At 41.2% G+C, this 12,152-nt stretch overlaps 1 protein-coding gene across 5 annotated transcripts in view; it reads right to left on the bottom strand.

Moving 5' to 3' along the window:
- The window catches only part of Dym (dymeclin), a 356,427-nt gene extending 348,734 nt beyond the window's left edge, over window positions 1–7,693 (bottom strand). Inside the window, exons 1-3 of one of the 5 annotated variants that reach the window (XM_026393752.2) lie at window positions 7,395–7,693; window positions 6,385–6,463; window positions 5,823–5,901 (exon numbers count right to left, since the gene is read on the bottom strand). The gene's annotated coding sequence lies outside the window, so the exon portion shown is untranslated. The other 4 variants (XM_026393749.2, XM_026393750.2, XM_026393748.2 and 1 more) reach the window with 4 other exon arrangements.
- Between the last annotated feature and the right edge of the window lie 4,459 nt (window positions 7,694–12,152).

Below are 12,152 nucleotides of genomic sequence, written 5' to 3'. Positions count from 1 at the left end.
CTTTAACCCATTTTGTCCCAAGGTCCCAGATGTGGAACACCTATAAAAACTTAAATGGAGCCAGGCGCAGTGGTACATACTTGTAATCCCAGTGACTCAGGAGGCTGAGACCAGAGAATTGCAAGTTCAAAGGCAGCCTCAGCAATGGCGAGGCACTAAGCAACTCAGTGAGACCCTGTCTCTAAATAAAATACAAAATAGGGCTGGGGGTATGGCTCAGTGGTCCAGTGGCTGAGTTCACTCCCTGGTCTAAACAAACAAACAAACTTAAATGGAGCAACCAATATACCATTTATAACTTTGAAATAATATTTGAATATTATGTTCACAGAATTGAAAACTTGGAATTTAAAGGGTTAAGGAGAAATCTCTAAGTTGAAATAGGAAACCAAAGTAATGGCCAATGGTCACTAGCCACGGGACGTGTTGAATGCTACAGGCATCCTACGTTCATCAAGTAATAGAATACTCTTTGAAAGGCTGCTATGTTTTAAGTGCTATAATAAGTACAGTTGGGTATGCCACACCAGTAAATGAGAACAGTGAAAATTAAAAGACATGCCACAAAAATAAGATCAGGGCCTAGGTATTTAGCTCAGGGGCAGAATGCTTGCTTAGCATGCCTAAGGTCCTAGGTTCAATATTCAGCACTGAAAAGAAAAAACATATATATGTATTCAGGGGAGGTGTGGAAGATGGAAAGGTGACAGAAGAGTGTAACCAAACCCACAAAGTTGAGGAGGCCCCAACCTAAGTGCCTGCAAAGAGGGATAGTAACAAGCAAGTAGATCACTACGTGGAATCCTGAGAAGGCTACAGAGCAAGTCAAAGCACCAGAGAAAAGAGGCAAGGTGCAGAGGGCCGTGTCCCCATCCCCAGGAGGAGCTGTTAAGTGCGCTTTCTGAACGAAGCTGGCTAGAAGAATCTGGGACTCCAGGGCCAAGATTGGGAAGGTAATGAGGTGGAGGATGAAACTACAAAAATGAAGATAATCTCAATTGGCTACACAGTTACCCAGTGGGTTTCCCATGCTCTGAAGCAAGAGATTGGAGGATTCTTCTCAAGAGAAACTGAATGGGTCCCAAGGACATTTAGGATTCCTCCCTCCCATACTTAAAACACTCCTTACCACCTTATGGCATGCCCACCACTCAACAAAATCCACTTACACAAAAAGCTTCCAACCAATATGGGAGGCGGGGCTGGGGGGGCGCATCTCAATCTCAAGAAAAGACAGGCAAAATCATTAATTTGTAATGAAAGCCTCCAACATGAAATACAGAAGCCAAAACAAACTGAAAAACGGAATCATAGAAAACAAGATTCTAAGACAAAATCAAAACCTAAAAGTAATATCCTTAGAGAGAATAATAAAAACACCAACAGTAATAATAAAAAACATTATATAGCACCTACTATGTCCCCCAGGGACTACTCCCAGTGTCTCACACACACCGACTGATCCATCCTTCACCTCAATCCAGGAGGTATTACTGTTATTCTCACTGCCTAGATCATAAGTCAGCAAATGATGACCCAAGGACCAAATCGAGCCTGCTGCCCAAAGACTGATTTTTATATTTTTAAATGGCTGGGGGGGGGGGGAGAACAAATAATATTTTGTGACATGTAGAAATTATATGAGATTAAAATTTCAGTGTCCATCTAGAAAGTCATATAACACAACCATGCTCTTTTGTTTACATACTGTCTGTAGCTATATTTCTGATGTGACAGCAGAGATGAGGAGTTGTTACAGAGACTATGTGTGGCATCCTCAGCTCTTTATACCACTACTCAGCAGACCACACTTCTCCATGACAAGTTACAACTCAACAATATTAGCCAGGCATGGTGGTACATGCCTATAATCCCAGCACTCAGGAGGTCAAGGCAGAAGAATTGAAAGTTTGAGGCCAGTCTTGGCAATTTGGCAAGACCCTTGTCTCAAAATTTTAGAAAGGTGCTCGGGGTATAGCTCAGTGGTGGAGCACTTGCCTAGTATGTGCAAGGCCTGGGTTCAATCCCCAGTACAGCAAAAATAACTGTAATAACAACAATTCAACAGTAATTCAAGTGTCATGCATATTGCCATACTATGATTATTTTTTATTTGTGAGTATAATCATGTCAACACACAAAAAAGTAAACTCTGATGCCATACGTTCAACTTACAGTTAAGTATAGCTTTCTTAATCTAATTAGACATCCAGCACCATAGCTGTACTAAAGAATACTACATAGGAAACATTAGCCGACTAAGCATCTGTCACAATATCCTGAGTTGCCCAACCACACCACTCACTCCCAACACATGAGAGCAATGACCAGGAGGATGGGAAAATGTAACACAGGGTAAATCATCACAACAGAATGTCTTCCCAAACATAAAAAATTACTATGAGGCTACAGCCAAAGCACATTTCCAAATGGCTAATTTGTTAATCAAGTAAACAAAGACATTTATCAATAGTGAGTTAAATTGTCTTAGATTACAGCAGCCAAAGAAATGTGTCCAGAGAAAACAAACATCTTTAACATCTGAATCCTTCAGTGAAAAGTTACTCAAGTTACAGTCCATATGGAATGATTACAACCATGAATATTTTCAAAACTAATTTTTAAAATATTAACTCAGGAGAATCTAAAGCAGAACCTGCTAAGATGTGTAACAATTGATGGTGGTGAAAAAACCTATGGAGCAAAAAAGGCTTAGCCTAACAAATTTTACAACCCCTGTAAACTGCAAGGTGTGTGGAAAAAAATAATAATAATAATAATAAAGTGTGTGGAAATTAGTTTTTGCTGCAGACTTGATAGTAATTCTTAATGAATTCAAACTAAAATCAGAAGACCACATTGCTTATGTATAAAACCTCTTGAAGTCATTTCAAGAACAACCAACATTCCTTGAATCATAAGTAACATTAAGTTGTTTTATATACTTCCTATGCTGTCTAAAACAAGAGGGGCTGGGTTTATGGCTTAATGGTAGAGCACTTGCCTAGCATATGTGAGGAACTGGGTTCAATCCTTGGCACCATAAAAATAAATTAATTAATTAAAGATATTGTGTCCATCTACAACCAAAAATATTTAAAAGAAAAAAAAAAAAACAATTGTAGGTACATGCCTATAATCCCAGCAGCTTGGAAAGCTGAGGCAGGAGGACGGCAGGTTTGAAGTCAGCCTCTGCAATTTATCGAGGCTGTAAACAATCTATTCTCAAAAATAGATATAGCTGGGGATATGGCTCCGTGGCTAAACACCCCCGGGTTCAGTCTCTGTATTAAATAAATAAATAAATAAATAAATAAATAACAAGAAGCCAGGCACAATGGCATACACCTATAATCTCAGCAGCTCAGGAGGCTAAAGCAAGAGGACCCAAGTTCAAAGCCAGCTTTAGCAACTCAGTGAAACTCTGCCTCTAAATAAAATTATTAAAAAGGACTAGGGATGTGGTTCAGTGGTCAAATACCCCTGGATTCCCTCCATGGTACCAGAAATAAAAAATAAAAACAAGAATGAGGTCTCCATTCCCACACAAATATACAGCAAATACATTCTCCAAAATCAAAGTACATTTCCAATAGCATTTTTCAGACCTCAATTCAAGTACAAAAAGAAATTTCCACATTTCAGAAACCACTTAGCTATGTAATGAGGAACTTCCACCTAACCCTCAATTGTTAGTGATCAGTCTGTAGTGTGATGATATGCTAAAAGACAATTCTGTAAATACCTTCCAAGCAATGAATATGCCCTATTAAAACCATATGTTCAGGGCTGCAGTTGTGGCTTAGTGGGGGAGCACTTGCCTAGCATGTATGAGACCCTGGGTTTCATTCTCAGCATGACATAAAATTAAAAGGCAACAGTCCTCTCTAGCTCTAACCATTATCCACTATCATATGTGATGGCATTCTTGTTGCATTTGCAGAAGCAAAGAAAACCTCCTACTTTCTTAAGCCTCAGCAAACTATTCCAAAACACATTGTGGTAGGCAGAAAAACAAATCCAAAGTTGTCAACTTCTTAATCTATGGAACCTATGATTGTTACCTGCAAAGGGACCTTTCAGGTGTGATTAAATAAGAAGATTTTTACATGGGAAGATTATCCTGGAGTATCCAAATAGGTCTAATCCCATCACCTAGGTCCTTAAAAGCAGAAAATTTTCCCCAGCTGTTGTCTGACAAGTGTTGACAGAAAAATGATCAGAAAGATGCATCACTGGTGTCTTAGAAGATGGAGAAAGACAGGGGGACATAAACCAAGGAAAGTGACAGCCTCTAGAAGCTGGATGAGGCAAGGAAATGAATTCTCCCCTAGAAACTTCCAGAAAGGAACAACGTCTTGTTTACACACTGATTTTAACCCACTGAGACTCATTTTGGACTTCTATAAATGTATAAAATAATACATCTGTGTTATTTCAAGCACTAAATGTGTGGTGATACATTATCAGCCATAGAAAACTATTAAACCCACAGTAAATGACTTTTCACAATCTATAAAATTATCAAAGCATAATCAAATTGCCCAAATATTTAGAGCACAATAAGAGTTAGTTGTGCATACTGCAATATATTTCACTTCTATTTCTCTCCTGCCATCACAAAATTCCATCCAGTAAAAAGCCAGCAACACCTGTAATCCTAGTGACTTGGGAGGCTGAGGCAGGTGGATCACAGACTTAAGGTCAGACTCAGCAACTCAGCAAGACCCTGCCTCAAAATAAAAAATTTAAAAAAGGTCTAGGATAGTAGTTCAGTGGTAAAACACATCTGGGTTCAATTCCCAGTACCAGAAAAAAAAATGGGCAGGGCAGCAGGGAGCTAGCAAATGTGTCTTCAAACTTTTTTGCACTGAATGAGCTACTTTATTTTTTTAAATGGAACAGTTAGGACAGCAGGATCTACTGGAAAAATCAAGAGACAGTTACACTATATTCTTAAGAGTCAAACATAAAAGTATTCGCACTGTTTTCCCCCCTTGTATCAAATGGATACCACATTTAAAAAAAAAAAAAAAAAAAGTCCTACTGGGTGTACTGGCATATACCTGAAATCCCAGTTACTTGGGAGGCTAAGCAGAAGGATCACAAGTTCCAGAGCCTGGGTAACTTAGCAATACCCTATCTCAAAAAATATAAAGGGCTGTGGATATGATTCACTGCTAGAATACCTCTGGGTTCAACCCCAAGTACAGGGACAGGGGAGGAACCTTTCTAGATGATATTAAGACTTATTATTAAATTTTGCATGACAAGGATATTATGAGCATATTAAAAGGAGAGTGTGATCTATAAATATTTTATACTGAAATATTTACAGATGAGATGGTATGCCTAAGATCCCCTTTAAAATAATTTGGAGTTGGGGGATAGGAATGAATAGGAATATAGCTGAAACTAAATTGGCAGGAGTAAATCACTGTGGGAGTTGGGGAATGGGTACATGGGAATGTAATATATTATTTCACTGTTTGTTTTTTGTATTTTTCTTTTTTCAGGGCCTCATACATGCTCAGCAAGTTCTGTACCGCTGAGCTATACTTCTAACCCATTTGAACTTTTCTTTATTTAAGAGGTACTAAAACAAACCTTGACCTATCATAACAATACAGACTTCTTAATAGCTGAATTGCCATCATATTAACATTGCCTGACCTCAATTCCCTATCACTTTCCATTGATAGTTTTATCAAGTATTCCTTAATCTCAACTCAATTTTCCCTATTTAGTAATCTTATAAGCATAAGCAAGTCACCTCTAAAAAATTGGTTCTTCAACTGCACAATGGGAATATTCATACTTACTTAGACTATCTCTGAGTTGCCACGAGGATTAGCCAAGATAAAAACTCCAAAGCAAGGGCTGGGGCGGTAGTGCACTTTCCTATCATGTGTGAGGCACTAAGTTAGATTCTCAGCACCACATATAAATTTAAAAAATAAAGGTCTATTAAAAACTAAAAATTAAAATTAAAAAACTCCAAAGCAGGATAATCATTCTAGAAATCCATAGATTCTTAAATTTCATCTTCAGTAGCCATTCACCTGTTTCTATAGAATTTCTTCCCTCCACCTACAATTCTCCAGAGCCCAAGCACCTGGGTTTCTCGGGCAAAATTACACTCCTCTCCACTGTCTCCACCCCTGTTTTCATATCTTACAGCCCACCTCTTTCTCTCCACAGGACCTTTAACCAATCTCCACTATCCCCTTTCAAAGATTCCCACTCCATCTGCCCCTAGTCAATCTTTCCGGGGCTCCTATGCTAGTCGTATTACTGTACCACCCTTTGCAGTACTTTGATTAGCTTTATCACCCCAGTAGCCTCAAATCCCACTATTGCCACCCCCTTTCAACAAACACCTACCTTTTCACCCTTCAATTAAAACACAATTGATCGTGCTGGGGTTGTGGCTCAGCGGTAGAGTGCTCGCCCTAGGTTTGATCTTCAGCACCACATAAAAATAAATAAATAAAACAAAGATACTGTGTCCAAGTACAACTGAAAAATAAATATTAAAAAAAAAAATTGCTGCCGGCACGGTGCCCCTGGCCTCTAATACCAACAGTTTGGGAGGCCGAGGCAGGAAGTTCTCGGGCTCAAAGCCAGCCTCAGCATTTAGCGAGGCCCCAAGGAACTTAGCGAGACCCCATCTCAAAATAAAAATAATAAAAAGGGTCGGGTTTGTGGCTCAGTGGTTAAGCGTCTTGGGTTCAAACCCTGATACAAATAACAACAACAACTTCTCAGACAAATACACTGAGACAGAAAAGACTGATAGTGGAGGGGGCGGAGAGATGAGTGGCTGCTAATAGGTTGGGGCTTCTTAGGGGGTGAGAAAAATGTCCTGGAATTAGTGGTAAGGTGGTACAACTTGTATGGGAATCTGCCAAAAGCCACCAAGCTGTACTTTAGTTATACTTTTAAAGGGCGAATTTTTATTATATCTCAATAAAAATGTATGTCAAACACACACACACACACACACACACACACACACACACACACTACTGCTCACCCTGCCCATCACACGCCCATTTGTCAGCCAACATCACCCCATCTCCGGAAGCATCGAGCTGCCCTGCGGTGTCCCCAATTCCCAGCCCAGACGGACCCAGGCCCCTCACACTCTCGCCTCACACACCCCCTGGGGCCCGCTGGGGAGGCGGAAGCCAGGCCCCGCTCCCAGGCTCGGCACAGCCCTGGGGTGGCCCAGTCCCCTCCAGCAGAGGAACGTCCCTTCTCCCTGGGGTGGCGGAGCTGCCACTCACCGCCCGACGCGGGCCTGGAAGGAGAGGTGTCCGGAACCCGCTCTGACAAGAGGCGGGGGCCGAGCTGCCAGGGTCCGCGCTGCCGGGGGCGGCGCCACAGCCCACCTGTCTCAGTCTGCAGGAGCTCCGCTTCCAAACCCACGGACCGACGGAGGGCGGGTGGCAAGAGGGCGTCAGAGAAGCGCGGTCCCGCCGCAGCACGGGTGGCGCACCACGGCTCAGGCCTCCATGTTTCCTCGTCTTTGCGGCTCCGGGCCCGGCTCCGGCGTGAATGGGCTCCGTCTAAGCCTCCAACCACCGCCGCGTCGGTGCGGAGGCCGGGGGGCGGGGGAGAGAAGAGGGAAGCGGCCGAGAACGCGGCGAGGTACCGAACAGCCGGGCGCGCGCCGGCGGGCGGTCCTCTGGCGCGCTGCGCGCGGGCTTCTGGGAAATGTAGTCCTACGGGTGTGGCTCGTGTCTCTGCGTCTCCCCGGCAACCGCCCAGCCACGTGGCAGAGTCTAAAAGCAGGAAAACTCTTGGCTCCTGATGCTTTAACTGTATTAAGGCTCAGGCTCCTGTTAATTCCAACAGGACAACCATCCCAATGTCAAAACAGTTTCTTGTGAGGCTCCGAGGAATCGAGCCATGGAAAAACAACTTGATGGAAGCAACTGGAAGATCTAAACCTACCTGCGGTATTATCAGGACCCATTAAACAGGGAGGAAAATCAATATGGTGTAGTGCCAGAAGTACAGAAGTTGAAGTCAAATGAGCTGAAGTTACCATATTGACGTTCTTCAGCAATTACTTTTCCTCTTCTAGACAGTTTCCCCATCTAAAATATAAACATGATGATTATTGACATTACAATAATAATTAACCATTCACATTGAGTTGTTTTCTATCTGCTATGCCCTGATATTTCTCCACATTACCCTATGAAACCACTCTCATTTCCATTATATAGTCAATATGTTCTCTGTAAAATACTGCACAGATACTTGATATCCTTTTCCAAATCTACTGCGAGTAAATTCCCTGAGTCTGCAGAAGAACAGGAAAATATACATAAACACAAGATATCTGGGTGCCTAGCTTAAAAGAGGTGGATACTAATGTGCAGCCATTGGAAAGAATGCTATGGATAAATATTTTTTTGAAAGCATTGAATATATACTGAGTGGAAACAGTATTCATAGTATTATCTGATTTTTGTAAATTAATTATATTTATAATACCTATTACATGCTCCCATATAATATAACAATATGCAATTTGGGATCATGATTGTGTGATTGTGTAATTAAAATTACCTTTTCCCTAAATGTTGTCAAGTTTTTCTGCAATATATATTAATTACATATGTAATATCATTTTTAAATTACAGCAAAAAGAGAAGTAGGCAAACTCAAAAGTATTTTGTACTTTTGCCTGCCCACACTCTTCCTCCAAATTGACCTAGAAACAATTATGAACCTCCCTTTTGAACTGGTGTTATGGACCAAGATGCAACATATTCTACTTTAAAGTGATCCTAATAAAGAAATTTAACATTCACTATTTTGTATTTTTTGGATGGTATGTTAGTCATCTTCTGGTTGCTGCAGGGAGATACTCAAGATAAACAACTTCAAAGAAGTAAATATTTGGGGCCATGGTTTCAGAGGTTTCAATCCATGGTCACTTGACCCTATAACTTTCTGCCTGTGGTGACAGGCAGAGGATTAGGGATGTTACTCACCCATGAGGGCTGGAAAGCAAAAAAACAGGGGGAAGGGGTCAAAATATCCCCTTCAAGGGCACACCCCCCTGTGACCTAATTTCCTTCCACAGAGCCCCATCTCCACCATGTCCCCACAGTGCCACAGGCTGGGGACCATGGGTCTTTGGGGAACATAAGAGTTTGAATAAATGGCTTGAAATTAAGAGAATCTATCCATTGTTTCCAGGCAACTCTCAAAATGTTGCAAGGCAAACTTCCCAAGTCAGAGGGTAAGATTGGGAATGGTTTTAACAACATAGGAAGCCTGGATTGGGGTAGAAGTGCTTCAGTAACTTTAGTGTACATATAAAATGCCAAGTCTTATCCTTGGTCACTAATTTTCAATAATACCTGCAGAAATAATCATGATACTTTGACTGACTTCTTCAGTGTCTAGTACTAACAGAGACACCAACAGGAAAGTCATACATATACATGTAGTTTCTTGGGCATGCAGAGACTATCTCCTGGTAATAAAGAAACTGGCCACTTTGACAGTCTCCTAGGAGGGAAACTGGGTGCTTGAGAACCATGGGAGAAGGAGAAATCTTGGTCTCCTTACATTCCCATCTTATGAACTTTGAACTTGGTACCTAGTGAAATTATCACCTACACACACACACACAAAAAAAAAAAAAAGTCGGGTGCAGTGGCACATACCTGTAATTCCAGCAACTCTGGAGGCTGAGGCAGGAAGATCATAGATTCAGAGCCAGTGTCACTGTTGTAGGGGACAGTCAAGGCAAGGCACTGAAGATAGCAGGAAACAATTTTATTTGGCTATACCCAGGTTCTGAGGGAATAGCTTTTGCTGTAATCAATTAATCCCCTGAACCCCAAGTTCAGGTAGTTTCAGAACTGTATACATGTTAGGGGAGGGACTCAGAAGTTCACAGTCTGCAGAAGTTCACATAAAAGCAGCTTTTTCTTTCACTGTTCTGGGCAAGTTAACCCTTCAAGGACAACACCTGAGAAGGGGAGAGTTTCTTCTCCCTTTTCTTTCCTCCCACTGCCAGCTGTTACCATGGAGCCCAATTGGTAACTTCTCTTAGAAATGTAGACATCTCTGTGAAGCTCCAGTTCAAGGCCTTGTTAAAGGATTTTTTTTTAAAATCTCATTTTGCACTTGCAAACACACTTCTACAAACTATTATACTGGATAAATGTTTGTGAAAAACTAGTAAAGGGGCATACAGCACCTGGAGTGCCAAATTCTTCCAGGCCAGTGGCCAAGTAAAATAGAGCAATGAGAAAATAGGAAGCTTACCTACATTGAACACTTTTTGTAGAGACTCTTGCTGATAGTTCTAAAATCAGTTCTGATGAAGATTTCTAGAAAAGCTTAGTTAAGACCTTCTGCTGAGGGGGAGGTCCCACTACATCAGCAAAAATGAGGTGCTAAACAACTCAGTGAGACCCTGTCTCTAAATAAAATACAAAATAGGGCTGGGGAGGTGGCTTAGTGGTCGAGTGCTCAGGAGTTCAATCCCTGGTTACCCCCACACACACCAAAAAATAGTACAATTTAAGGTTTTTAAATTCTGCAGACTGAAAACTAAAAAACAGAAAAACAAAAAAATAGATAGCATGTGGTTCAAGTTCAAAAGGGCCTGGAAGTTATTAGGTGACTGAATTCAGTAAGTAGGATAGGCAGCTGAAAGAATTCACTCATATTCTGGGAAGGTCAATTTAGATGTAATATAGTAAAAGAGAAAGAGTAGCAGTAGCTATTTATTCATTTGTTACTTTGTTTATACCTTTCTTTCTAAACTACTTAAGATGACTTGAGAATTATGTACAAAATTGCAACATTAAAAACAAAAGGAAAATAAAAATAAATAAATAAATAAATAAATAAAAACAAAAGGAAAAGAAGTAGTGCAGGAGACATAGAGACACTTGAGTAAACTACCTATCCTTCAAAACCTTCTCAGCTAAACTTTTCCTAACTATTGGTTAGCAAGGTTTGGAGTGCAACTTTACTGTATTGCAAGTTAAATATACACATTGGAAGCTGATCATGGTGGTATATGCCTGTAATCCCAGCCATTTGAAGGCTGAGGCAGGAGGATCACAAGTTCAAAGCCAGCCTCAGCAATTTGGTAAGCCCTTGAGCAATTTAGTGAGATCCCATCTCAAAATAAACCAAGGGGCTAGGGATGTGGCTCAATGGTTAAGCCCCTCTAAATTCAATCTCTGGTATTAAAAAAAAAAATCAAACAAACCCCACACACACATTGGAGCTGGAGGGAGCTGAATTTCTTTTTAGAAGGTAAAGAGCCAAAAAATGACCTATAACTAAGAAGATACTCCACAAGCAGCACCAAAACTGCCCCCAAGTTATTGCCTCAAGTCTGTTCCAAAAATAGTGCTCAGGTTTTCACTTCCCTGAGAAAGAACAGACTTTGGAGCCAGACATATCTGGGTTGAGTTTAGGTTCCATAATTTATGTGCGGAATGACTTTAGGCAAGCCGCTTCAATTCTCTGTGCCTCCATTTTCTCCTGAAAGGTAGTAGGAAGAGTAAGGACAATGTAGGGAATGTGAGCAGTTAAATAATCTCTTCATTTTAGAAATGAGGAATTGAATCCTAGGGACATGAAAAGACCCTGACAAGAACACCCAGCCAGGGGCTGGGGATGTGGCTCAAGTGGTAGCGCGCTCGCCTGGCATGCGTGCGGCCCGGGTTCGATCCTCAGCACCACATACCAACAAAGATGTGGTGTCCGCCGAGAACTAAAAATAAATAAATAAATATTAAAAAAAAAAAAAAAGAACACCCAGCCAGTAAGTTGAGTAAACAACTGGGCAGACTCCTGAACTAGCATTGCAGAAGCTCTGCCTGATGCTATGGTAGTGAATTTCCTGCAAAGTCAGCTGTTAGCAGCCAGGGTCAGATGTGGTTGCAGATAGTTTGCTCAAAAGGCAGTGATTCCTCTAGCTACTTAGGAGGCAGAGGCAGGAGGATCTCCAAGTTCAAGGTCAGTCTGGGCAACTTAAAGAGACTCTGTCTCAAATTTTAAAACAATGAACAAATTAAAATTAAAAGGCAGTGACTCCAATGTTCCTGGTGTCACCTGTCTGATAGAGTGGGAGGCTGCACCACTAGTTCTCCTTCCTG

This window comes from Urocitellus parryii, chromosome 13, assembly GCF_045843805.1.
Source record: "Urocitellus parryii isolate mUroPar1 chromosome 13, mUroPar1.hap1, whole genome shotgun sequence".
Lineage (NCBI taxonomy): Eukaryota > Metazoa > Chordata > Mammalia > Rodentia > Sciuridae > Urocitellus > Urocitellus parryii.
This window is presented reverse-complemented; position numbering and strand designations above follow the sequence as displayed.